Source organism: Anas platyrhynchos, chromosome 2, assembly GCF_047663525.1.
Source record: "Anas platyrhynchos isolate ZD024472 breed Pekin duck chromosome 2, IASCAAS_PekinDuck_T2T, whole genome shotgun sequence".
Classification (NCBI taxonomy): domain Eukaryota; kingdom Metazoa; phylum Chordata; class Aves; order Anseriformes; family Anatidae; genus Anas; species Anas platyrhynchos.
The window spans coordinates 2,064,797-2,089,018 of record NC_092588.1 but is presented as its reverse complement, the minus strand read 5'-3'; the positions used below and the strand labels follow the sequence as shown (position 1 = coordinate 2,089,018).

At 40.1% G+C, this 24,222-nt stretch overlaps 1 long non-coding RNA gene across 1 annotated transcript; it reads right to left on the bottom strand.

Annotated features, from left to right (window-relative positions):
• Positions 1–19,154: 19,154 nt before the first annotated feature.
• LOC110352062 (uncharacterized) lies at positions 19,155–23,773 on the bottom strand. The gene is made up of 3 exons (XR_002400415.4): positions 23,634–23,773; positions 23,428–23,521; positions 19,155–20,053 (listed from the first exon to the last, which is right to left on the bottom strand). It is a non-coding gene; the product is annotated as an uncharacterized lncRNA (long non-coding RNA).
• Between the last annotated feature and the right edge of the window lie 449 nt (positions 23,774–24,222).

Here is a 24,222-nt window from a genome sequence, read left to right as displayed (position 1 = left end):
TAGAACAGAAATATTAGAAATAGAAAAATTAGAAATAGAAAAATAGAATGATAGAGTTGCAGAAAGGCAAAGGAAAACCCTTTTTCTCACTCATGGAAATGGGGATCTGAGTCTTGGAAAGGCCAATGCTTCAGAAGTGATGAGTATTACACATGAAAGGGACCTCCAAATGTTATGCAATGAAGGAATTGGTTTCCAGGCCAGTCCATCAAGTGGGCTCTGAGAAACTGCACATGACTGAGCCTTGTAACATAGAATTGGAAGAAAACCTTATTTAATAATCCCAAAAGAGTTTAGGTGAGGCAGAACCATACTTCTAGCCTTATTAAAACAAAGCAGCTTCCCAGCATGCAAAGAAGCAGGATTTTAGGGACTTGCAAGTCTAAAACACACAAAGCCTGCAGATATCAGATGCCCTCAGTGAGCGGCAAGGAATGAGATGTTGCTCTGAGAACTGCCTCAGATCTTGATAGAAAGGCACATTAATGGTTTTGAGTAGCAGACTATAAGAGGCAAGTGCAATTAAAATTGAAAATCTGTAAGGTGGGAACTGAAACTCGGCCTGGGACTGTCTCCAGACCTTCTGCACTACATGATGTTTTCCACTCTGACTGGGTTAAATTCTCACAGTTCCCAGGGAATGGGAATTTTTCACAGCTACAAAAATTTATTTGATGGGGAAAAGACTTCATAAGCAGGGAAATATTCCTAAACTGAGGTGTCTTGCATCTGATCAAGACGCCTTTCCTATTAGAGCAGGACATTGCACAGTATTGACTTCAAAGTGAAGGGAAATGATTGGAGCAAGCTACTATTAAGTATAACTCTGATGTAGCTTTTATAACTTTATTTTTCCAACTGTAATTTTTCTGATTTCATCAGTATGTTCTGGTGCAAGTAAACTCTAACTTATTCAATAAAACATCCCAAACTCATTTCTAGAAAACATTTTGATAGTCAGCTCTCTCCATATAGGAGGCTTTCCTTTTATAATTTTCATTAAGGGAAACTGACAGATGCAAAAAGCAAAAAGTTGATAAAAGGATGCTGCCATCCGTTGGTGAGTAATGGTGATTTTGTGTGACTGGTCAAAATGAAAGCTTGGAGAAGGGGAAGAAAGTATACATCTGACAGAAAAAGATAAAATGCTCTCAATGATTTCTGAGCCCCAGCGTAATGTTTAGCAGGATGCAGTAGGCACTGAGAAAAAGACTTCAAAATTCCTGCCTTATAACCAGTAGATGAGTTTTGGAAGTGTGGAAGCTTCCATGTTGTTCACTGACAAAACCATGTCACCTCTTCAGGTGATACCCAGCCAAGATGTACTAAAGTAAATACATTGAAGAGGGTCTCACCAAGATGGAAATCACAAGCTGGACTCATGACTTGATCTCTTGGTACAATGTCTGATGAAGCTGTACCTTCATCAGCACAACCTGCTGTCGAAATCCATCAAGGTATCATGCATTTTTAAGAATGTTCTAATCAGAAAAGTTGCTCTTTCAGATTTTCAGTAACCAGGCTCTAATTTATTAAGCTGCCACAGGATGTCCATGGGCAAATTCTCAACAGGGCTTTGACCCACTGCATACTAACACCAGCAGCCAGATTTTCTAAAACTAAAATTGGAAAGTCTACTATGGCTTTAAGAAATACTATTAAATTTCTTTATTTGTCATGCATCTGTTTCAGACTCATCAGAATTTCAGAAGTAATGTTCCCACAACTACCATTCAAAAGAATGCTTGGATCTTCTTGCTAAAGACCTGGTGTTATTTGAATGGTGATTATAGTCGATGCCTGTAGAAAACCATACCAGAGGGGAAATTGATGGTAAGCTGCAATCACTGTTTTTTGGTCTGAAATGGCTGTCTGCTTGTCTGTGCCTCTTAAAATTGTTTGCAAACTGCTTAGTGGAAGAACAATCTGTTCATGTGGTTCTTACTGTAGTGGCGCTTTGCTCCAAATCTGGATGCTTTTATAACTAAAATGACATAAGCACAAAGATAGAATAATATGGACATACCGCAGACTTTCAGGGCTTTAAGGACTGAATTTAAGAGACCCCTTTAAATTTAAAACCCCTAAATTTAAGAGACCCCTACCTTGGATAACTTCACCCAAAACTCAGAGTATTGTTATTCATACTGACAAGATCTCCAGTAGCTGTGGTTGGTGTGCACATGAGGACTTTAGATTGTAGGTGTTTCTGTATGGACTCAAATACCTCCAGCCTTGCATCACCACAGTACTACACACTCCAGTAAGGACTGTAAACCCTAGCTCCAGACATCTGGGTGGAAATCAGGCAGAGCAGAAAGTCACCTGTGCTAATGACCTGCTCCAAAGATGCTCTCTAAGCCCATTGCTGAGGGTCTGATCTATCCTGAAGTGGATCTGAGCAGCATTTCCTACAGATTGTCATTGTTGTCCTGTGCCCATATGTTCGGTACCCTGTCTGTGTGTCCTCCCTGTAACTTTTGAACTCACTGCTGACTTAAAACCTATCTGTCAAAAGAGCAGAAATCTCAAAGATTCTCATATAATTAATTCCCACATGCTTCAAAATCAACAAGACTCACATCCATAGGGTACTAATCATCATTAACTCTGATACTCATAATTTTTCTCTTTGCTGGCTCACAAAAGATGGGTAAATTCATTTGGCTCTTCAAATAAGGATAACAAATCTTATTTTACACTCTGTCAAAGGATGAGAGAGAAAATCTCTGACCATTATTGTTAGTCTTATTCAGTGAGAGACTAAGAACATTGTTTTGTAAACAGACATGCTCCGAAAATGGAAGACGTCTGTCTAATTTCTTTTTGGAAATCCCAGAAGAAACACAACAACTTATTGAGAGTAATATGTATGCTTGTGAAAGAAACAGTAGATACTTTGCAGATCGATGCTTTCCAACCTGTGTTGTGTCACCCATTTGGTGTTTCGCAGAAACATAAAATGATACTTTGGAAATAGTCACAAAAATTAACAGAAAGAAGGATACACCTGCCTTCATGGCAGGGAATAAACCCAAACCACAGGGAAAGAAAACAGTGCATGGATAGTTAAAACTGAAGCTCATTTTCAGCTGTTTAACAAATTAAGACCACTATGGCAACGCCATACAACATTTCTGTTCTGAAAAGTTTCCTGGGTGTTGTGTTAGAGCAGGTTATGGGTCCCCAGTGTGACAAAGCAATTCCTGAGTTCCTATGTTCCCAGTGCTTATGCTTCTCTAGAAAGTTTTGGGCAGAGAAGCAGGAAGAAAAACTGTTTGCTTAGTCGTCTTGAACACTTGACCAAAAGGCTATTCTGCTTCCATCTGCACATTGAAAACAGAAAGAAAACAAGAAAGACCTGTCCAGATAGGAGAGCTAAGAACTAGCAGGGTTGAAAGAAAGGGCAGTTTTGTTGCAATCCAGAAGATGCTGGAAACACTTGGACTAATAACAGGAGAAAAAGACCTGTTTTTTAAGACAATAGTCAAAGGACATCTCTGTTTCTAAACTTAAATTCTATAACCCAGCAGATCCAAACCTCTTTCTTTAAACAATGTACTTCTCTACTTTGAGTTAGGAAAGCACACATTTAGGGGTGCAAAAACATCTTAATATATTTAGTGTGCTCACTTTCATTCAGGTTTTGGGCAGATCTGCTTCAAAACTCTATCTGACAGTAGGACCCGTCACATTAACACTTAAGGGCTTCAATGAGCCCTTCTAGGCTTCTTGCCACCAATTCTGCCTTGTTCTATAGTTGGTCAGTAGGTTGGTTCTCCTTGCTCACTCAGCCAGAGGTATCTCATGCTTCAAGATGTTAGCATGGTAAGTGACATCTGACAATTGCCATTTAGCTGTGCTAAAGCTGTTTTTTAAGATTTTGAGATGAGACATGAAACACACAGGAAGGGTGCTTGGCTTCTAGCTGACAGGACAGAAGTCCAGTTTTGTTAGCTCAAGGATAATGCTCAGCATTGTGGAATAGGAAGGCCAAGCTCCAGCTGTAAAAGCCTGCAAGGATAGCATTGATACATGTACTAGTCTATGTCTCTATGTGTGTATTTATATAAACATCTCCATGGATCCCCAATTACTGGAGTAGCTTGGTAAATTTGTGTAGACACTTAATTGGGAGATTTTGTGAGCTTTCCTTTTTCTTTTCTTATTTTCCTTTGTGTTCTAGCTGAGACTTATCTGTTACAAGCTTCAGCCCCTGTGAAAGACCAGCAGGGGAAGTGTGCCCTTTGGTCTAATGCAAAAATAATTATTCACCCAAATAATTACTTTGGTTCCTGCAGTATTATAGTATTATAGAGACAGCCTTTCATTCAATCTATGAGTTGTCTGTCTTTTTTCTTTCTTTCTTCCTTCCTTCCTTCCTTCCTTCCTTCCTTCCTTCCTTTCTTTCTTTCTTTCTTTCTTTCTTTCTTTCTTTCTTCCTTTCTTCCTTTCTTCCTTTCTTCCTTTCTTCCTTTCTTCCTTTCTTCCTTTCTTTTTCTTTCTTTCTTCCTTTCTTTCTTTCTTTCTTTCTTTCTTTCTTTCTTTCTTTCTTTCTTTCTTTCTTTCTTCCTTTCTTCCTTTCTTCCTTTCTTCCTTTCTTCCTTTCTTCCTTTCTTCCTTTCTTCCTTTCTTCCTTTCTTCCTTTCTTTTTCTTTCTTTCTTTCTTTCTTTCTTTCTTTCTTTCTTTCTTTCTTTCTTTCTTTCTTTCTTTCTTTCTTTCTTTCTTTCTTTCTTTCTTTCTTTCTTTCTTTCTTTCTTTCTTTCTTTCTTTCTTTCTTTCTATCTTTCTCTCTCTCTCTCTCTCTTTTTCTCTCTTTCTCTCTTTCTTTCTCTCTTTCTCTCTTTCTCTCTTTCTTTCTCTTCCTTCTTTCCTTTCTGCCTTCCTGCCTACCTTCCTTCCTGCCTTCCTTCCCTTCCTTTCTTTTTTCTTCTTGCCTTCCGGTCCCTGCTGTCAAAACAAGCAGCAGGGCTCCTACTCCAACCTTTTACTGTTCTATTGGTCTATCAAAACAAACAAAAATATCCAACAGGTTGTTTTGAACAGCAGATTAAAATGGATGATATGTTCAGTCTTGCTGTGTCCTTCCTACAAAGAGAAGAAATCCAGCATTTACAGGAGGCTGTTATTTTTAGAGATCCTAATTTTGTTTCCTCTCTTTTGTGTGTCATTGACACTGCTGGGCTGCTATCACTTGGTGACAATTTTGACTGCCTGCACACCAGGATAAAACATGGTGACCATGGTCACTGTTGTACCTTGAGACATCTTAGTTTACCAGCTCTAGTTGTGTTTGGTTGCTTTCAAAGCACTCAGTGTACCCAAAGATGTACGTACAAGAGCGGTAGCTTGCAGAAAATTAACTTCTGTATTTCTATTAGTGGCTTGATGCTTTATGGTATTCTCTGTTTTATGTTGGCTTAATGCTGCCAGTGAATTGAAGCAGAACATCCTGAATTAAACATAGACATTCCAGGAAATGTGCCAGCTAATAAATGCTACAGTAAACAGGGAATCCCACCTGCTTGCAGGTGTCTTTCTTGTTTTGTGGGACAAGAGCAATGTGTTTAATACTATTTAAAAAGTCACTTCAATGAACTCCCAAAGTTAAAAATTGCCATGGTGCAGTCAATATTGGAACAGATTTCTCTCTGTAGAGTTCAAAGTCAAACAGAAGGATAGGAATAGAAGTGCATACAAGCCAAGAAACCCAGGTTAAATTGTTCTTTGGAACAAACTCAGCATATAAGAAATGTCATTCCCTGAACTATGATATATTTTTCCGCTGTTATTTTCAAAATAAATAAATAAATAAGTTTATTCTAAACATCTTTGAGGGAGATATGGGGGAGTGTTGCCTATCTGCTGCCAGACTTCAGTAAAATGAGAAATGCAAAATAATTGTTGATTGGAAACATCACAAATTTTCTAGTTACCACCAGGAGAGAATTTCAGGGTGATCCGAAGCCAGCTAACCCTGACTGCCAAAAATTGTAAGCATATTTACTAGGAAATATTAACACCCTTGAGAATAAGAGAGAACAGGCAGTAGAAATCTTGCTGAAGGTGGACAACCTAAAATATGAAACAAGCACCTACCTTTTGTTATGAAAGAAAGCCATTTTATTCTTTTCCAGGCATGAATTCTTGTCCTCTTAAACTGGGAGAGCTAAAATTATGCAACGTTTTAGCTCTCGTTATGCCTGTGTTTGGTCTACTTTCGTATGTACTGTGTCATGCTTACAGTGACTTTGGGCTGGATTCCTCTGCAGCAGCAAAAACAACAGCATAATGGGAAATTTGTTAATCCAGAGCCACAGCTAAACAATAAATAAAAAAATAAATAAAAATTTAAGAAAATCACTTTCTGGGGAAGAAAATGGTCTTTGCTGAATGTGTCAGTATGCCTTTTTGCACCCATCAGTTCCTCATTGGGAGAGAATAAAAAGCTCTCAGCTCTTTTACAGGAACACGAAGTAGGTAAGTCTTTTGGAAGAGTAGGAGTGATCAAAGTCCCAGAAAGAAAACAAAACAAAACAAAACAAAACAAACAACAACAACTACTACAAAAACAGAGCTAGTACTTAATAATAAAACTCACAGAGCTGGAAAAAAATCTCTCACTTTCCAGTTACTCCAGGCTTTGCCATGAGGCATGACCAGCTCCACCCATGACCATCCTGACACACTGATGGACACAATGTGATTTTATTCTTCCAAGGCTGAGAACTTCCCACTGTTTCCCACAATCAATTCCTGTGATTCTTTAGCTTTCCAGAAGAAAGGGTTTTTGTAACATTCCAGCTCTTCTCCGTTGCCTGAATGTAAAGCCTCTCGTTTCCTCAGCTTTCCCCCATGGACATGCACTAGGGACTGTTCCTTTTGTCCCAGGATTTACACACCTGAAGTCTGTTTTATCACCTCTTGGTTTTGTTAGGTCACACTATATATCTGAATATCCTCTTTAACATATCGTCAGGCTAGGATTTGGGTGAGGTTTTAAACTACAAATGATGGTGCAACGGCAGACAGCATAGTCCACAGTACACCTTACACAGGTTCCAGGCTTGCACTGGAAATTTGTCCCTGTGGCTCATCTCATAATAACTTGCTGATGTCATGGACAGGATGTTCAGAGGAGTTCAGATCTTTCGGTAGTCTCCAAATGGTCTTGTGTGCCTTTGGTGACTTGAAATGGGAAATGGGTTGCCTAGGCCACTAATACCAAAATCTCTCAGAATCTTGACAAATATCTCTGGAGCAGGAAAACAAACAAACAAACAAAAAACAGAGCCTGTTCAAACTCAAAACGTGGTCCAAACCACCCATTCCAATTAGCCCAAAGGGTTTAAAATTAGAACATGCCCATTACAAAGCCCATAAACCGTCAATATACATCTGCATTAAATGCAACACCTTGCAGTGAGATCACTGCAGGCAGCAAAGCTAGAGTTTCAGGACATGGAGGGAGGCAACTAAAGGGTCAAAGCCAACCACCCTAGGGTCTATGTTCAACCACATAAACTTCTCCCCACATAAAAGCAAAAGGGGCAGATTCTGAAGGAGGAAAGGCAGTGAGGGACATTGTGCTAGTGAACCAGATGCGCTGAAGGTTCCTGGCATGATAAGTTGTACTGCCTGTTAATCTTACAATCATTTCCAATTGCTTCTTCCTTATTTTTCTCTTTGCAGCCTGTTTAGGTATTCGATGCATTTTTAATATTGCCATTCAGAAAACTCCTTCTCACTCTCCAGTTTCCATGATAGGATTTCTATTCCAATGTCATTTTCAGATGCTTCACATTAATATCCCATAATAATTCCTGCCAGAAAGATACTCCTTTAAATGTCAGTGTGCACAAGCGACATTTCAACATGACTGCTCTTCCTTAACACACTGAGATTTTTCAAATCCTAATTAGGAGCCAGAAGAAGAATCTGTTCCAGTCCTTGCAAGGCCTCCCTTCCCCCACAACGTCTGCTATAATTCTAAAATACGTTTTTCTCTGCCATTTTGTCCTACACAAGTGCACCATGTCAGTTGCTCTGGATACCCTTGGCATTTTCAGAACTTAACAAGGAATGGAGGTATCAAAATCACTTTCCAGATGATGAAGAAGTGACAGGTGTTGACAGCAGGTTTAGGGATGGGTGTGTGGTGTCTGGAGCTGCATGTTGGACCTCATTTTGTGATGTGTCATCACTTCCACAGTCCTCATCAGCTGTTTTCCATAATCCTGAAGTACTTTTCATCGTGGCTGTTTCTCCTTTTACAGGAAGGGGAACTCCACCCACATAAAAAACTTGAGACTGGAGCTAGAACTGGGAAACCTGCCATTTTCTCTAGCTTAACCAGGAAAGTATGTTGTATTTTGTATTGTATTTTCCATTAATATGCCATAGCATAGTGCATTGTAACAGGCAGCATTATGTACAATTGGGTTGTAATGTACCTTACTGAATTGTTGGACTGGGCCGGAACGTAACCTATTATAAAAGAATATTTTATATAGCGGTGTAAACTCTTCTTATGTTACATACCAGATTTTACGTACCTGGCTGAATTGGTTAACTGGACAGTCCTGATAACCCCATGCTAGAAAGTTTTATGAGCACAACCTGCACTCACTTGTCTCACTGTCACATTCAGAGAAGAGTAGGAAGACATTCTCTAAGCTCTCCTTGTTGTTTGGGTGGGATCACAACCTCAGTAGATGTGATGACTTCTGGTGAACATTTATGGGGTCAGAGAAAATGAGTAAGAATGTTGCAGCTATTTGGAAGAAGGGGCTTTTCTGTGATGAGAATAGAAAAGGGGTTAACATATATTTTTTGTTGTTCCAGGCCAATAAAACAAGAATTAAGTAAATTCCTCACTGGTCAGGTTTAGAAATAGGTAAACTGCATATGTTTTGATCCACAGCCATTTGAATTACAACCAAACATTTCAAGGCAGCTTTCTATACCAAGGAGGTTGAGAACGGATTTGATCAGTGTGTACAGAGCAGGGTCTCTGGAGAGCAGATTTTGAGTAGCAGGTAGCTCTCTAACTACAAAGACTGTGCAACATCCAGTAACTGGAGGTGGAGACAAACATTAACAGGTCAGTGTTCTTTGGTCCTCCCATCTTCTCGAGGAGTAAACACCTCCTGCACAGCCAACATAGTGCTTCAGGATATGGAGACAGGGAAGGTAAGGAGCTGGGACAACCCCCACAAAGGAGAAATATTTTCCCCATTTCCAAGAGCAGGGTGAAGCTTCATGTATGAAACCTTACTGTCTATTTTAAAGACGTTAAGAGGAGTGCATGTGCTTTTACCATAGACAGGAGAGGTAGTGCATCATGTTGGCATAATATGGCAGGAGCATAGCTGGCACATCCAGAAACCTTCCTGCCACCTTTTCTGCTTAGTGGGCAGCTGCATCAGATCAAGCAATGCATAACTGTCACCTAAGGGGTCAGATTTTTTTTTTTTTTTTTTGGGGGGGGGGGAGTCATAGGTGGGTAAGGAACCTCCTGTGGCTCAGGAAGTTCTTGTGTTTGCCATTCAAACCCAGTTTCAGGCTGATCTCAATTTCCACCGCAGAGAAAAAAAAAAAAAAAAATGTCCCCTTCGTCTGGTTTTGAAGAAGTGATATTTCTGTGAGAAATGTCTGCTTTCAGGGGATTTGTCTTTTTTAATAAACAAAACAAACATCCCTCATCCTCCTTCCTTCACCCCAGTCCCAAACCATTGGTTGACATTTATCGGTCTTCTGCCAAAACCCTCAAGTTTTTACATTTCAGCAGAAACAAGAATCCAGTTCTGAGGAAAATATGAAATGTTCTGTTTAAATGAAAAAATGCTGGGACAATTTTACACTCAGTCTTTCTTTTCCCTCAAGGCTCTGTTACAAGAAAAGACATGAATTTTTCTTGCTGCTGTTTCTAGGGAATTTTATTGATATGGTTCTGAGGACCTCAGCTTCCCAGTCTCCTTTGCTAAACAACTCTCCTTGTAGCGACATGGATGCTCCAGCATCCATCATTATTTGTACCACTGAGAAAGGAACCAGCCCACAGGTTTTGTGCACCATATTGGAGGCATGGAGTCTCCCCATGAGCCTGCATGGCTGTTGGTGTGTGTACACATGTGTGGTGATGAACATACATGTTCTCCTGTCTGTAACTTCACATGAGCATGCAGCCTTGTTTGTGTGCATCAGCGAGTGTGGTGCTTTCTTGAAGCTCCAGGTGTGCATATGCTTATCTGTGAAGATGACTGCCTGAGACTGTGTGGATCTAGAAATCTTCCCAGATGTGATTTTGGGAGGTTAGAAGTCTTGTGCTATGTCTATGTGTACTGTTCTATGTGTCTGAGTGTGTTCTTTGCATGTTGGCACACTAAATATTTCAGGCCTCCATACACATGGATTACCTCCCATGTGATTTATATACGCCAGCCTTGTCAGAGAAAGGCAACTTCCTCTGAATTCTACTGTCTTCCATAAATTCCATTGAATTACCAATTGTTTCACTGAAGAACTACAGAGAAAGAAATGATTTGTCATGTCACAGCAGTGCTTGCACCTTGACAGAGGTATGGTTTTTGGGCAGACCTTTGTGGAGCCAAGAGTTGGACTTGATGATCCTTGTGGGTCCCTTCCAGCTTGGGATATTCCATGATTCTATGATTATTCATTGCCAGTGCACTCCTCATTAGAGACTTAACACATTAATCTGCTAGGAGAAGAGGATTTTGCACAAATCTGGTGTCATGGCAATACAGTATATCTCTGTACTTATGCTGTGTTATATTGCAGAGCATTTTAACATATGTTAGGGTATCATTGCGTCTATGGTGGGTTACACTTAAAGCTGGCTTTGCTAAATGTGGATGGCTTATCAGGGACAGTTGTCATTATGCATATGGCGGATTATATCTAAGTCTTCTTTTATGTTCACTGTCCGCTATTTATGTTTACAGTGAATGATATCACAGATTTTCATTCTATATCCTAGGGATTTATTTATAGAGAGAGTGAAAAAGACCAGAAAGGACATTGGTTCATTTTCTTTACTAATTTTTGTTGTTTTTCCTGCTTGTCAACTAGATTTCATTTTTGCAAATACAAAAAAAGAAGGAACGTTCAAGTTCAGCTTATAATTTTGGAGGTTTCCCTGAATCAAAAGGATTCAGAATAATAAGAAAAAAAAAATCTCTTAGAGAATGAATTCTATTTGGAAGGAACTTAATTATACTTCCACATTTTTCCACATTTTTAATATAATTCCTTTGAAACCAACACCTTCCATAAGTGTGGTAAGTTTACATTTTTCACCTGGAATGTCTTCAGGATTTGAAAGAAAAAATTATTTGGAGGGTATAGATGCCAAAAAAAAAAAAAAAAAAAAAAAAAAAAGGTAATTTTTTAAAACTGCAAATTCTCTCTTTTCAAAATCTTTTAAACCCATTTTAAAACTAGAACAGTTTTGACAGTTTGGATGAAATCTTTGATTTGATGGAATAAGTGTTTTCCATCCCTCAACGTTTATTTCTTGTAGAAATGCTTTGGAGTCTTAGCTAACAGAAGACCCTTCTTACTCAATAATGTGCAAAAAGAAAGACATTTTTCTAGAGTTTGGTCAATTTTGTTCGTTTCAGTAGTGTTCCTGACAATTACGATCAAACCATTGATCAAATCTGAGCAAAGACACATGCTGTTCGTGGGCATGCCCTGGAACTTGTCTCATGTGCAACAAAAATGGAACAACGGAATTGAGCTCCCTGGTCTTATCCAAGTAGTGGTTTGGGTAAAAGAAAGGTTTTCCCATGGGAGGTTTTTTCTTTAAACAAACAAGTGCACAGCAGCCATTATTGCTCAGTTGTGCTCACTGGCACTTCAAAGTCAATCTAAAGTTAAAGCATCTCTCATGCTCTAAAATGAAGTTTGTTTCCAACGAGGAAATAGAATATAACCACTTTCCAAGGTTTCTTCCTCCTTGGAGAGGAGCAAAAGCAGTCTGGACATGGCCCTGTTTGAATAGGGGTTAGACCAGATGAGCTCCAGAGGTTCCTTCCAACCTCAACCGTTGAAAAAACAGACGATAATGAAGGACCTCCTTGCACCAAATGTTTTATACTGCATAGCAAGAGTTACTCATGCAGCTCTCAAGTGTATACCCTAAATAGAAAGAACAGACACAATGTGTTTTTGCCTTTTTCTTTCTCCTGTTCTATGATGATGAATGCAGAGCTTTGAGCAATGAAAGACCTTGTCTATAACATTGGTTTTTTCTTCAGTAAACAGCAAGTAAATTTAGGACCATGAATTTCTTCTCCTCCCCTCCAACCATCTTTTTGAATAACAGTGGCTCAGGTAATCTTCTCACAAAAGACAACAATAATGACAACCAAATTACTCAGGTTTTTCATACACTGAGTGACTCCTGCTCCTTCTAGCCTATCTTTTAGCTGTTCGGGTTTTGCTTTTTTAGCTCTTAGAGAGGCTTAGCCACCCAATCTGATTCTGAATTCCAAAAGACCTCTTGTCCTTCTGTAAGCACTGTGATTGAAAACCCAATTTACCCATGGAAACAGGCCAGTTTATTAAATTTCTCTACCCTCCTCAGACTGGATTTTTGTTCTTGGTGTGATGCAGATCCAGCATGCAGATGAGTCACCTCTAATGAGAGCCACTTTAACTGTTATCTTCCTTAGACAAACTTTGAAAGTGCTCAGTTTGCAGATTTATTTTTTTTTTTTAATTTGCTAGTTAGATTCTAGATTGCGCTGAGGCTTATTTTGATAGTCCCCAAAGAGATATACCCGCTGTGCTTCTGAGCAGCATGAACATGTTTACCCAGGCCTTACACAAATAATAGGGTTTTATTGCTGTCATTGCTAATAGCATTCTTAAAATATATATAAATGGACTTTACATTGTGTTTATATAAAAAGATGAAAAAGCGACATTATAAAAAAGCTAATAAATGGTGAAAACTCTGTTGCAATATCTGTTTCTCATAAACACAGGTGGGCTTGTGAATGGAGAAGGTGTTTATCTACAAATGTTTATCTACTGCAAATAAGCTCCTTATTGCATTTTTTATCAATCCAGGACATTTTGTAAAGGAGATTCTCAACCTTCACATGCACTATACACATCCAGCACTGAAATGCAGCCAGCCCTGGGGAAGGATTAATGTTATGGTAGAATAGGACCCTATTGGAATGAAAGGAAAGATAACAGGAACAATCCAAGAGCAAATTCCTAAATCCTTGAGGATCCCCCCCAATGCATTTCCTTAAAAATTTGGCTTAGATGTCTTTATCAGACTGATATATACAGAATTTTCTACACCTTGAACTCCAGGGCATTGCCATAGTCCTGCTTACAAGTGGATCACACGCCACCCCAAACATGCTGGGTGCTCTGGGATGCTGTTCTAAAACCTCCTTGGCTTTGATGCTTAGAAACATTTGCATTTCCAGCCAACATTCATTTGAAATGAGTTTTTAGCTCTTTCTCCTGGTGCCAGATTTATCCTGCAGCTAAAATAATTCTTCCCCCTCCCTGCTGCTTGTCTAGAGGAAGAGTCTGTAGACCAGGCAGACTCCTACTCAGCTTTCAGTGCAAGCCAGGTTCTTCTAGTCTTTTCTATTAAAAGAAGCTCTCCTTAGCTCTGGCAGTCCTTGCAACCTTTTCCTGAATGCATTTTGCACTGCACTCATCTAGCCTAAGGGAACAAGCTGCTTTGTGACATTCCCAATAATCTTACACAAATGTGAGATCTTTGCTTTCTCTACATCAATTTTGTCTCCTTTTACAATGTTAGCACCATATTGACCTTTTTAATATTGTCAACATGTTTATTATTCATTACTGTCCCATGATTAATTTGTAAATCTAGCTTATTTTTCTTTTCCTTCTCAACTTGAGAATCACAGAGATAAGACAGGGAAGGACTCAGAGGAGTTGTTTAACCTACAGTTTCTTGAACAGATTCAGAAGATTCAGAAGAGGAATTGCAAGGCTACATGAGAGCAAACCTCTGAATTCTTCTTTCACTCACCTTGCCACACACACTCACACATATGCACAAGCACATTGCATTAAGATAAACAAGAGGATACATACATGTAGGTGGAGGAAAAATAAAAGAAACAAATGACCACCAAACTTAAGTTTAATTTACTACATGGTAAAAGAAGGCAATGTCTTGCAAGCTAATTCTTGAATACACTCTAAAGCTTGTCTTTTGCTCTAAAACTAACCCAAACCTTGAGGAATCATCCTTCTACTCCAGAGAGGACTCCAGCTTGGCAGCTTTTAGCTCAAGTTTTTTCCTGAGATTCTCCACCCATGGAGACCCACCTAATTTCTGCAATGACTGGCTGTCTTGGGAGTATTTCCCCTCTTGCCTACAGTTCCCTTGTGTAGTGCTGACTCATGACTTCTTGTCCTGTTCCCAGAAGACTTGCACAATGCTAGTGTCTCATCCCTTTGGCACACATCAGATATCAGAGAGATGGCAGTAAGAGGGTAATACGGTTAGATGGTATATGGCAATATAATTTTCTGAGAACTTTGTTTTATGAAGCCAGTCAAAGGCAATGAAAAATTATGATCTGAAAGTCATCAGAGAAAAAATAGAAAGGATTAATCTCATTTACCCACCCAAAAGATGCTCCTTCTTGCAACACCATTTTGGTAGTCTTTTGTGTTCTATCATTTTCATCTTAACTCTTAACTTCCTCTCTGTGTTCCCTTTATATGTGTATTTATAACACATACATACATACACACACACACACACATATATATATATATATATATATATATGACCTTATATCTGTTAATTATAAACTCTAACCTTCGTTAAATCTATACTTATAGGAAGACTAAGAAACACTAGTGGGAGTGATAAGATTTTCAAGCTGGTATTTGTTGATGCAACTCATTTGCCATCCGCTATAGATTCCTTCTTTTTCTTTTAAAACATTTGCAACAAACCAGAACCCCCTATTTTAGGGAGAAGAGCAGATCTCAGGACATCTCAGGACAATCATCTTGCCCAAAGACCAAGGCCCCCTGCTACCCAGCTATGCTTGCTGTATAAATCAAGTCCCAAGTCCTCCTGGCTCTTTGTTTACAGCACAGTAAAAAAAATTTCCTGTAGTTAACAATTACCTGTCAACAATTACACTTTGTTGTGGACATTGAAAATAAATGGAATAAGTTGGTAACAGAAGAAAAAGAAGCATTGCCAAAAGCCCAGTGTGTGCCAGGTAGCACAGGAGGTACCCGGAGGACCTCTCCCCCAAAATTCTTGCTTGACACTGGGAATGTCTGTCCTCCTACAGATGAACTCATGATGCTAATTCATTTTAAACTTCACATCTTAATTAAGCAAACTGTTTTACAGAGCAGTTTCATTTGTACTGCATAAAAGGCTGTTAGGTTATAATTTTTTAATGCCAGGGGAATAAGGGGAGAAGCTTTTTCACTCAGAAGTGACATTTTCATTTCATTTTGTCTTTTGCAACTAAGATAAACAAAACAAGCACAGCAATTGAGACTAAAGTTTGTTGTTTTGAACTTTTTTGTTCCAGAATGTATTCTGGAATAGAATTGTTTTCCATCAGACAGATCAATTTCTTTGAAAACAAAAGTCTTGGGAGAAGAAAAAAAGGAAAGTAATTTAATTTTTGTCAGCTGGTCACATGAGATATCACTATGCAGTCACCGCTGTTCCTTACTGCCACTTCCCAGAAGGCTGAAATGCCTTGCGAAACCAAAGCTTATTGACACTACAAGACCATTTCTTATGGATCCCATCTAATACGGCTGGTGTTTCCAGTTCTCATTAGCTGAGTAATAAGTGAATAATGAACTGTAGACACCAGACCCTAAGTACCAGGACATTTCAAGCTCTTATGTAAGTGTAGCCAACTTTTTTTTATTAAAGTTTCTTGAATTTAGATGTCTAAATCTACTACTTGGACTCTTTAGGCAGCTGTTATTTTTTAATCCTGTCCTTTAACTAATCAATGCTTCCATTTCCTTTTAAGTAAAATGACAGTAAATAAGACCACAATGTCACAGGAGTTGGGAAGGAAAATGATACTTTAATCTTCCCAAAATGCCCTGAGACCCACAGAAATGAGAATTATCATCTTACCCACTCCCCAAGTGTTTTCATGATCAAGAAAGCTTGTCCAAGGCTAAGTTTTTGTTCTTTGTGATTATTCAGCCCCAGTGAATAAACCACCTGTTATCGAGCTCAGTCTGGAGACTCTGACTCTCCACTAGGGTAAAGCTGTAGACATGAACTAAAAAAGAAAAGGAAGTCTGGATGTCAACATTGAACTGAAATTCAATAGTTCATATTCTTTTGAGGAAAAGATGGGGATTGCAAAACGTGTACGTCATTCCTGCTCTCTGTTGGTGCCACCATGGGAACAAAGAAAAAACGAGTGCATCCCCAAGCAGAGGAAAGAGGTGTTGGAAGGGTGAAGGGAGTTTGCAGCAAGGGCAAGCCTAGGATGGGAAAAGACATGCCCAGAGTCAGATCTCCAAGGCACCCATTACTTCCAGCTAAATATCTTCCTGTCAGTGAGAAAGAAGAGTAGTCAATTTATAAATAAAACTGTGGAGGAGGAGATTTCCCCCCTAGACCCTATCCCCAAGCCTCACCCACCCCCACTGATGAGGTGTGAGAAATACCCAGGGCTCTATAACTGAGAGAAGGGAACAAGTAGGATCTGACTGCTGTTCCCAGCATGCAGACACCTAAATTTGCATTTAGAATTATTGTTTGTTGTTGTTTTGGACAACATTTTCTACCAGGTATTGAGCAACCCCTCTGGGCTTAGATTTTTATTCGTGGGAAATGAGTCAACAGTAATTATTTCATAACCAGAGAAGAGAAATGAGCTGGGGTTACACTGGAAAGACTGGAAGGGGCTGTAAATACTGGAGAACACAAGCCATGGATAGGAGATGCTTCAAAAGCTGCATCATTTGTGGGGGCAACAGGAGAAGGGGGAGAGCTATCACAAAGTTTAAGGCAAGAAAATCTCCTCACTATGTGTTGTGTGAGACAACACACATCCTCAGCTTTCATGGCAGCAAGGGGACACAGCCCAACAAATTCCTCTTATTGCTCCTGGGTAAGTAAAAAATGTAGGACTAGGACTGAAAGTGCTGTCATGGCAGGCTGAGCTGTGATCTGCCTTCTTCAAAAGTGGCAATGGATGTTATAGAAGATGAAAAGCTGTCCTGAGCCATCAGGTAAAGTTATGCTGGAACATTTATTCAAACATTAGGTCTCCCCAGAGTAAAGACAGACCATGCAAATGTCCTTTCCCAAAACATATCTTATGTCCATTGCTGCATTTATGTTTAAGAAAAATAAATAAATAAATAGATGGATTAAAACCTTGAGCAACTCAAAGAATTAAAAGTGAACATAAACTTCATTATGTACCTCATTGATCAGTAAACTAATATTGAATGTTTGAAGCAACAGACCTCAGCTCACAGAGTGAACAACCTACTTTTGAAAATCATGTTTTCCTCTCTATTTTTATTTTTTTAAGATGTAAACTGGTAAGAGAAATGAAACCAAAGAAATGTGCTGATGTTACTGCTTAGGCTAACGAGGATCAGAGGCTGAGAGGGTGGATTAAGACTAATTACAAATGAATGGTCAGTGGAAAGTGGGGCAAGGATGAGGGTGAAGTTAGCAGCAGGGTCTTTTGTCCCCTTGTATCTATGAATGCCATGTAAATATTTTAAAGATGACATAAATCTCATTCCAGAAAAGCTGAGAAAATTGTTCACTTTGCCTTGTCTTTGGCAAAGACATTCTCTGGGAACAGAAGCTCACATCTCTGCACAGCCACACCAGGTAACCCCAGCCACTGGGGGAGAAGGGAAGACATGATAAACCTCATAGGAATAAACCACAAAGCAAATATTAGCAGATTAGCAAAAATTAGCTCAGTATTGACTCTTCAAGGACTAAGAACAGATGCTTACACAGCGAATGATGCGGCATGTACAAACTCTTGTTGCAATTCTGATTAGTACTGCAACTCTTACCAAGGGGGTAATACACTCCTGGAAGTCAATAGCTATGTGTTGTTTTTTTTTTGTTTGTTTGTAGCTTAGGCTAGAAAAATATGTTTTAGCTCTGGAATGGTGTCCACTGTTCAGGCCCAGGCACATACAGACTTATGTGTTCCTTACACCAGTGCCGTGGATAACACTGAAATGAGGCTAATTGGTATATTGATCTCTACCCTCTTTATAGCAATGAACACAAAGGAAATTTCTTCAAGTTCTCGTACAGCCTTTGCTCCCACCCAGAAAGTGAAATACCACTGTGCAAAGGGCAGCAGTAAACTTGACCACAAACCAGTTCTCTCTGGCAAAAGTCAGCTGCTAACAAACAAGAAAGATAAAATGAACAGTGAGCAACATGAAATCTCTTGAAGGCTGAAAAGGAAAACAGTCTAGCCAGATATGCTCTGAGGTGAGACGAAATGTTCACTGGTATCAGACATGGCACTGTAGCATGGCATGGAAAGAAAGTTGTCAGGGCAGGAAGGGAGAGATGAAACAGCAAAGCAATGTAAGGCAAGGCTGGAGTGATTGGTGGGTCCAAGCTGACTTTCATCTGACAGTAGGTAGCATGAAGCTGGGTGAATCTTTGTTAAATATTAAATGAAACATAGATCAGATCTTTAGGAGCAAAAGACAAGGAGATCAAGGGTGGTTCTGAAACACTGAAATGATGGCAGACAGCATTGTCTGAAAGTCTTGTCTCTGCTTGTTTACTAGCAATGCAAAATTAAATAGCTCTCTACAAAACTGACAAGAAGATGCCAGAAATGTATCCTCAAAGGTGAATTCCAGTGAAAAGGGATCCATAAAAAAACAGGACATCAAGGGAAGTGCCCTGGAATAATATATGGCATCCTCTAGGATGCTCTTGGTCATTAAAATCAATTGTAGAGGTATGTCATCCAAGGCATTACTGAGCTACCATCCATCAGCTGAGTTGGCGTGTCATTTTATAATGTTCACCTCAACCAAAACACCTTGAATTTTGGCTTAAGCTATTATATTGTACTTCATACCTGGGTCTGACTCATAGTGCACATAGAGTTGGGTACCAGGGCTCAGTCAGATTTTGGCCATTACACTATGATGAAGTGATCATCATAGTGCACCTGATGGCCCGTCATCAAACTAGGCATGAAATTACCTCAGTCATTTCACTCATCATTTTAAGCCATTTCCAACTCTTGTCTATTGCCAAAGGTTTCGGCTCAGTCATTTGTAAAGGAGAATAAATCACTCATAGATGAGCATAGCATTGTGTACAGTCTGAACTGAAATGGACTTTTAGCTGAAGCAGTCCAACAAGAATAGGTCTGACCAGGGCTTTTCTACCCATGCTGTGAATTCTGCTTCTAAATACACATAGAGTTTTATTATTCAGATTTGCTGATCTCATGTTTCCCACCAGAATTTAATGTACTTAATATTTAAAACTCTACTCGGACTACTTTCTGCAAATGGCTAATAAACTTGCAAGAGCCTACAAGTGCATCTAAAGTCTGAGGCTGAGGAATGAGTCAGATAGCCTGCTAAACAGAGAGGCCAGACCTTGAATCCCTACTCTATCAGCAAAGAGAGGCACCCCATGGGAAACCATTTGACTCCAGTCCTTACTGTATGCAGTTGGCTGTATAGGAAAATTGAGCTTTGTAGAATGCAGAGAAAGGGATTCAAGTTTGCCAGTGCTCTCCTGGACAGCTTTTGCAGCTCCCAAAACAATTCTGTGATTCTGTGAAAGCCACTGTTTTATTGAAGCCAAAGTGCTTCTCATGCATCCTTTCTGATAGGAAGATGTTTAAGTCGATTCTCTGATTAGGTCAACAGAAAGAAACCTGAATCAAACGTCAGCTGTTTGTTGTTCCAGTTTCTAAAGATAGAGAAGGTTTTTGGAAATCCAAAATTCTCCTGATCATGATTCCTGAGGTAATAACCAATTATCTGTGGAAGGAAAGCAAAAGAAAACCACAAGTTTAGACTTGTTGGATTTTTTATTTCAGTTTGAGTCTTGTAAATATTTTTGAGAGAATTCGTAAGAGAAAAAGGAAAAAGAAAAAAAAAAAAAGGCAAGGGGAAGATTCTGTCCCTTTTCTTACAGGTAGCAAACAAAGAAAGAAGGGCACAAGCTAGAATACAGAAATCAAATGATACGGTTAAGAATATGACAGCAGAAAAGAGCTGAACCTCTTCAGGTCTCAGTACAGAAATGCAAGGTCTAGAGTCCAAGAACTCAAAGCTAATCCCCAGTTATTCTAGTTGGATAGCTGGTCCTTCTACTCTGACATCCAAGGCAGCAGAAACAGAAGTAGCTGTCGCTTTTCCCCATGTGCTATCACTTAGAATAAGTGACTGATACGATTTTGTGGAAGCACTCTAGACTTGGGATGTAGACCTTGTATTGAATCCTCCAGTTTTAACAACCGAAAGGCTGAGTGAATTTGTCTTTCGTCTGGTTTTAAATCTGATCATCTGTGGATGTAGGGAATAGCAGGCATATTGCTGATCGATTTGGCCCAGCAGAACTACAACCCCCTGCTTATTGTTTTATTTCATTGCAGACAGCTGCCCTGTCACTTGCTGCACAGTGTATATTTTGGGATATTATTGCTGTCATGGATGGGATACAACAGGCACCTTGTAAGAGGAGTGATATTAAACCTGAAATATTGTCACTGGTGACAATAAGTGAAATCCTATTTTACAACTGAAAAATCAGAAACATCCTAACTTATGAAGGAGGGTTGTTCTGGCAAAACCCTTCTCTTGGTGTAATTATAGATGAAGGCTGAAATCCAGCTTGGTAGCAGCTGCTGACTGGCACTGTAGCCCTGCCTTACAGTTTGTGAGCAGTCACCGAACATATGCATATTCATAAGCAGTGTGTCAGGAGTGGTGATAAGAGGTTGAGAGAGACTCATTTAATAAAACCCAATCCACATTTACACCAGCCCAAGCATGGGACTGATTGCAACTGGAAGAACCCCAATGTGGGAGTGGAGGGAGAGCTGAAGTGGCATGACTTGGCATGGAGAATAACACTTCTGCATGCCACAAAGCGAATCCCAGAGCTCTACAGAGAGGTAATGTTAGCGTTGCAGTTAAAAAACACAGCTGCTTGTAAATAAATAGTAGTCAGATGAGGACTTTCAAAGGAATGAGTAAGCAAAAGACAGAGGTTATTGTCTGGTTCATGGAGCGAGCCCACGTAGGAAGGATGGAGCTGAAACAAGCCAGCAACAAATGTCTGTGTCATCTCCTGTGCAGGAGAAGTTGCCCTCATACAGTGGTAGCTGGCAATACGTGTTGTTAGCACAGCCCATGCACATGTGCTTGCTCAGGGCTGCTCTTTACACCAAGGTCCTGTAAAAATGGATCCCACAGACGAGTGCACTCCTCTATGTCAAAGCAAAAACTTGGGGCAGAGCCGTCAACAAGTCCTCAAATCACACAAAACCAGGGAGGTAGGAGCCTGCTGCTTCTAACAGACTTAGATCCTCAGAAAAGCATCTTCTTGTGGCTCTGATGGACAAAGTTTAGTGACAGGACTCAGTACATCAGGTTGATGGTTGAAGATTTTGAAGGTCTTTTCCAAGCTAGATGATTCTGTGATTATTTCTTGCCACTGGACAAGATCCTTGCACTCAGGAACATACTGTCAGCTTATATTTGCCATGGACATGAACCTTCAGAGACAGCATGTGGTGTTGCACACCTGCCCCATGAAATTTCAGCAAAGCCCTAACAAACACGTTCAATGCAACCTCTACACCCATATTCCCTGGGCACTTCATATTGCACATTCTCCCAGGCTTTTTTTTTTTTTTTTTTTTTTTTGAGGGCTGTTCTAGTGGTAAACAAGGAGAAGGCACGCAGGAACAGCCATGGCGTGGAGGTACCAGGCTGCCACACGGAGAAGCCAAACACACAGCTTGCACCCAGCAGCAGCTCCTCTTTATTATGGTGGATATAGGAGCAGCACTTCGCTCTGGCTGGGGCCCCATTGCGCTGGGCTCTGTGTACACACATATCGAGGCAGTTTAGGAGGGACTCATCAGCCAGACATAGCCATCTGTGACTGTCACCCTGAATTCCCTCTGCAATCAACAGCCATTTCCAGAGGGTAATTCCTCCCGTCCTGAAGTAGCCAGCTAAATAACGAGGGATGAATCATGTTTTAAAATGCCTGTTTTTCTCCCTCTACGAAGGGGGCTCAGCAGTAGATGTCCACAATGCATTTCTTTACATGTATTAGAGATGAATCACATATTCAGATCCTTTCACAAGTGGTAAAATTGTGTGTAACAGCATTTGTGGTGGGCCATACAGTGAATAAGTGGCAGATGACTGTTTTGCTGCCTGTTCCCAAGGTACTAAATTCTTCCAAGGCTGCCTTTCTTCTTCCCAGGAAGTCTTTTCTATCCGAGCATCTCAAAACAAGCTCAGAGCATTAGCTTTCCAAAGCACAAATTGGGGCTAGCAAATTGATGCTGGTCTTGGGCAGGATGGCTGGGAGAGAGAATTGCTAAATGCCTGCTGGGGCTTTTAGCCAGAGCTTGGCGTGGGCAGCAAGCACTGCTAACACCTGGGCAATCCCCTCGCCTTGCTGATAAGGCTGGGGCTCCCTTTTATTGCATTCAAGTGGCACATTTTGAAGAGAAATGGCTATGTTAACTGCCTGGGATGTTCCTTTCTGATAAGTCCTTTTCAGAACTGCTTGGCAAATGGGTCCCTTTCCAGGCCACAAAGACATTTTCAAATATCCCCAGGCACTCGCTTGCTGCCTAAGAAGAAATCCACTGTCCCAGCCACATGCTTACCACCTCTAACATCACAGCAGCCCAGAGCTTTATTATGTACCAAAACAGGCACAAAAGTATCTTCTCTAGTGCAAGGGAATCAGAACTGGGGATAAGTCTTTGTATGAGGACAGTGTGGGATGATGAGAGCCTATTGAAGTAGAGGGGAAGAATTTTAATTTTTTTACATGTCTTTTTTATTGGTTTGCCCTGATTAGCCTAGCTAATTTTGGATCCTTTGAGCAGGAAAGAGCTCCTTGAGGCTCTTCAATATGTAAGTTTAAAGAATACAGAATTATCCACAGGACTACTTAGATTATATACATAAATAATTTTTCGCTTTCCTTATCACTTCTTAATAGCACCGCATGCAATCTGTGCTCAGAGTTGGCTATAAGTGGAAGAGAATTACCTCCCCCACAAGCAGCTATGGCTTGCTGTCTCTTCCTGCCCTTTTCAAAAGTATGCTTTCAGTCTGAAGAGTCCAGAAAAGTGTCAAAGCACAGTGCTGAGTCCTACCTCTTTGCAAATCAGTCGATGAGCTGCAATTCCCTTTCATCTTCATTTCAGAGCCTATGGAAGGTGCTGTTCTGTGCTTAGATTCCGGGACTTACTGTAGAAAAAAAAAAATAAAAAAAAAAAATCACATCAAAGCTGTCATTCCCTTTGGCAAGTAATTGTATTATAGATGCATGAGGTGTGCTCTAAAGTCTCTCCCCATTTACTTCTCTATCTTCTGCCTGCCGCAGATTTCTCTGGTGCTCATTCGTAATGAATTCTGCTGTTTCATGGAAATGACCCACGCTGGGCTGCACCGGAATGGTGATGTCTCTTTGGATTACCATGGGGAAACTGCTAATGAGAGGTGGCAGGGCTATTATGGAGGCGAGCGGCTCTGGGGAAGAGCTGTGTTTCAGCTGAGCACACCTGGGGTGCCCACGGCTGACAGTGATTGCATTATGCAATTAAAAAGCAAAGTTCAGAGAGCATCAAGCCACACTCAGATGTCTGTGAAACATCTCAAAGAGCCTCCTTCACATCCCATTTATTGTGGTAAGGATACAGCTCGGGAGTGACATCCTTTTTCACTCTTTGGTGTTCCCCCATTACAAATAGGATGCACAAAACTAAGTCCACTCTAACCAAGTACAATTCCTGCTAAACACTTTCAATGAGACTTAAATGTTCTATGCAATCAATAGGTTGTCCCAGTAAGTCTTCATTTTAACTGGCCAAAAGTCATTGGCAATACTTAATACCTAGACTGGACTTAAAGAAGATGGGTCCTGTAGGGAACAGAGGGTGTTAGTATAG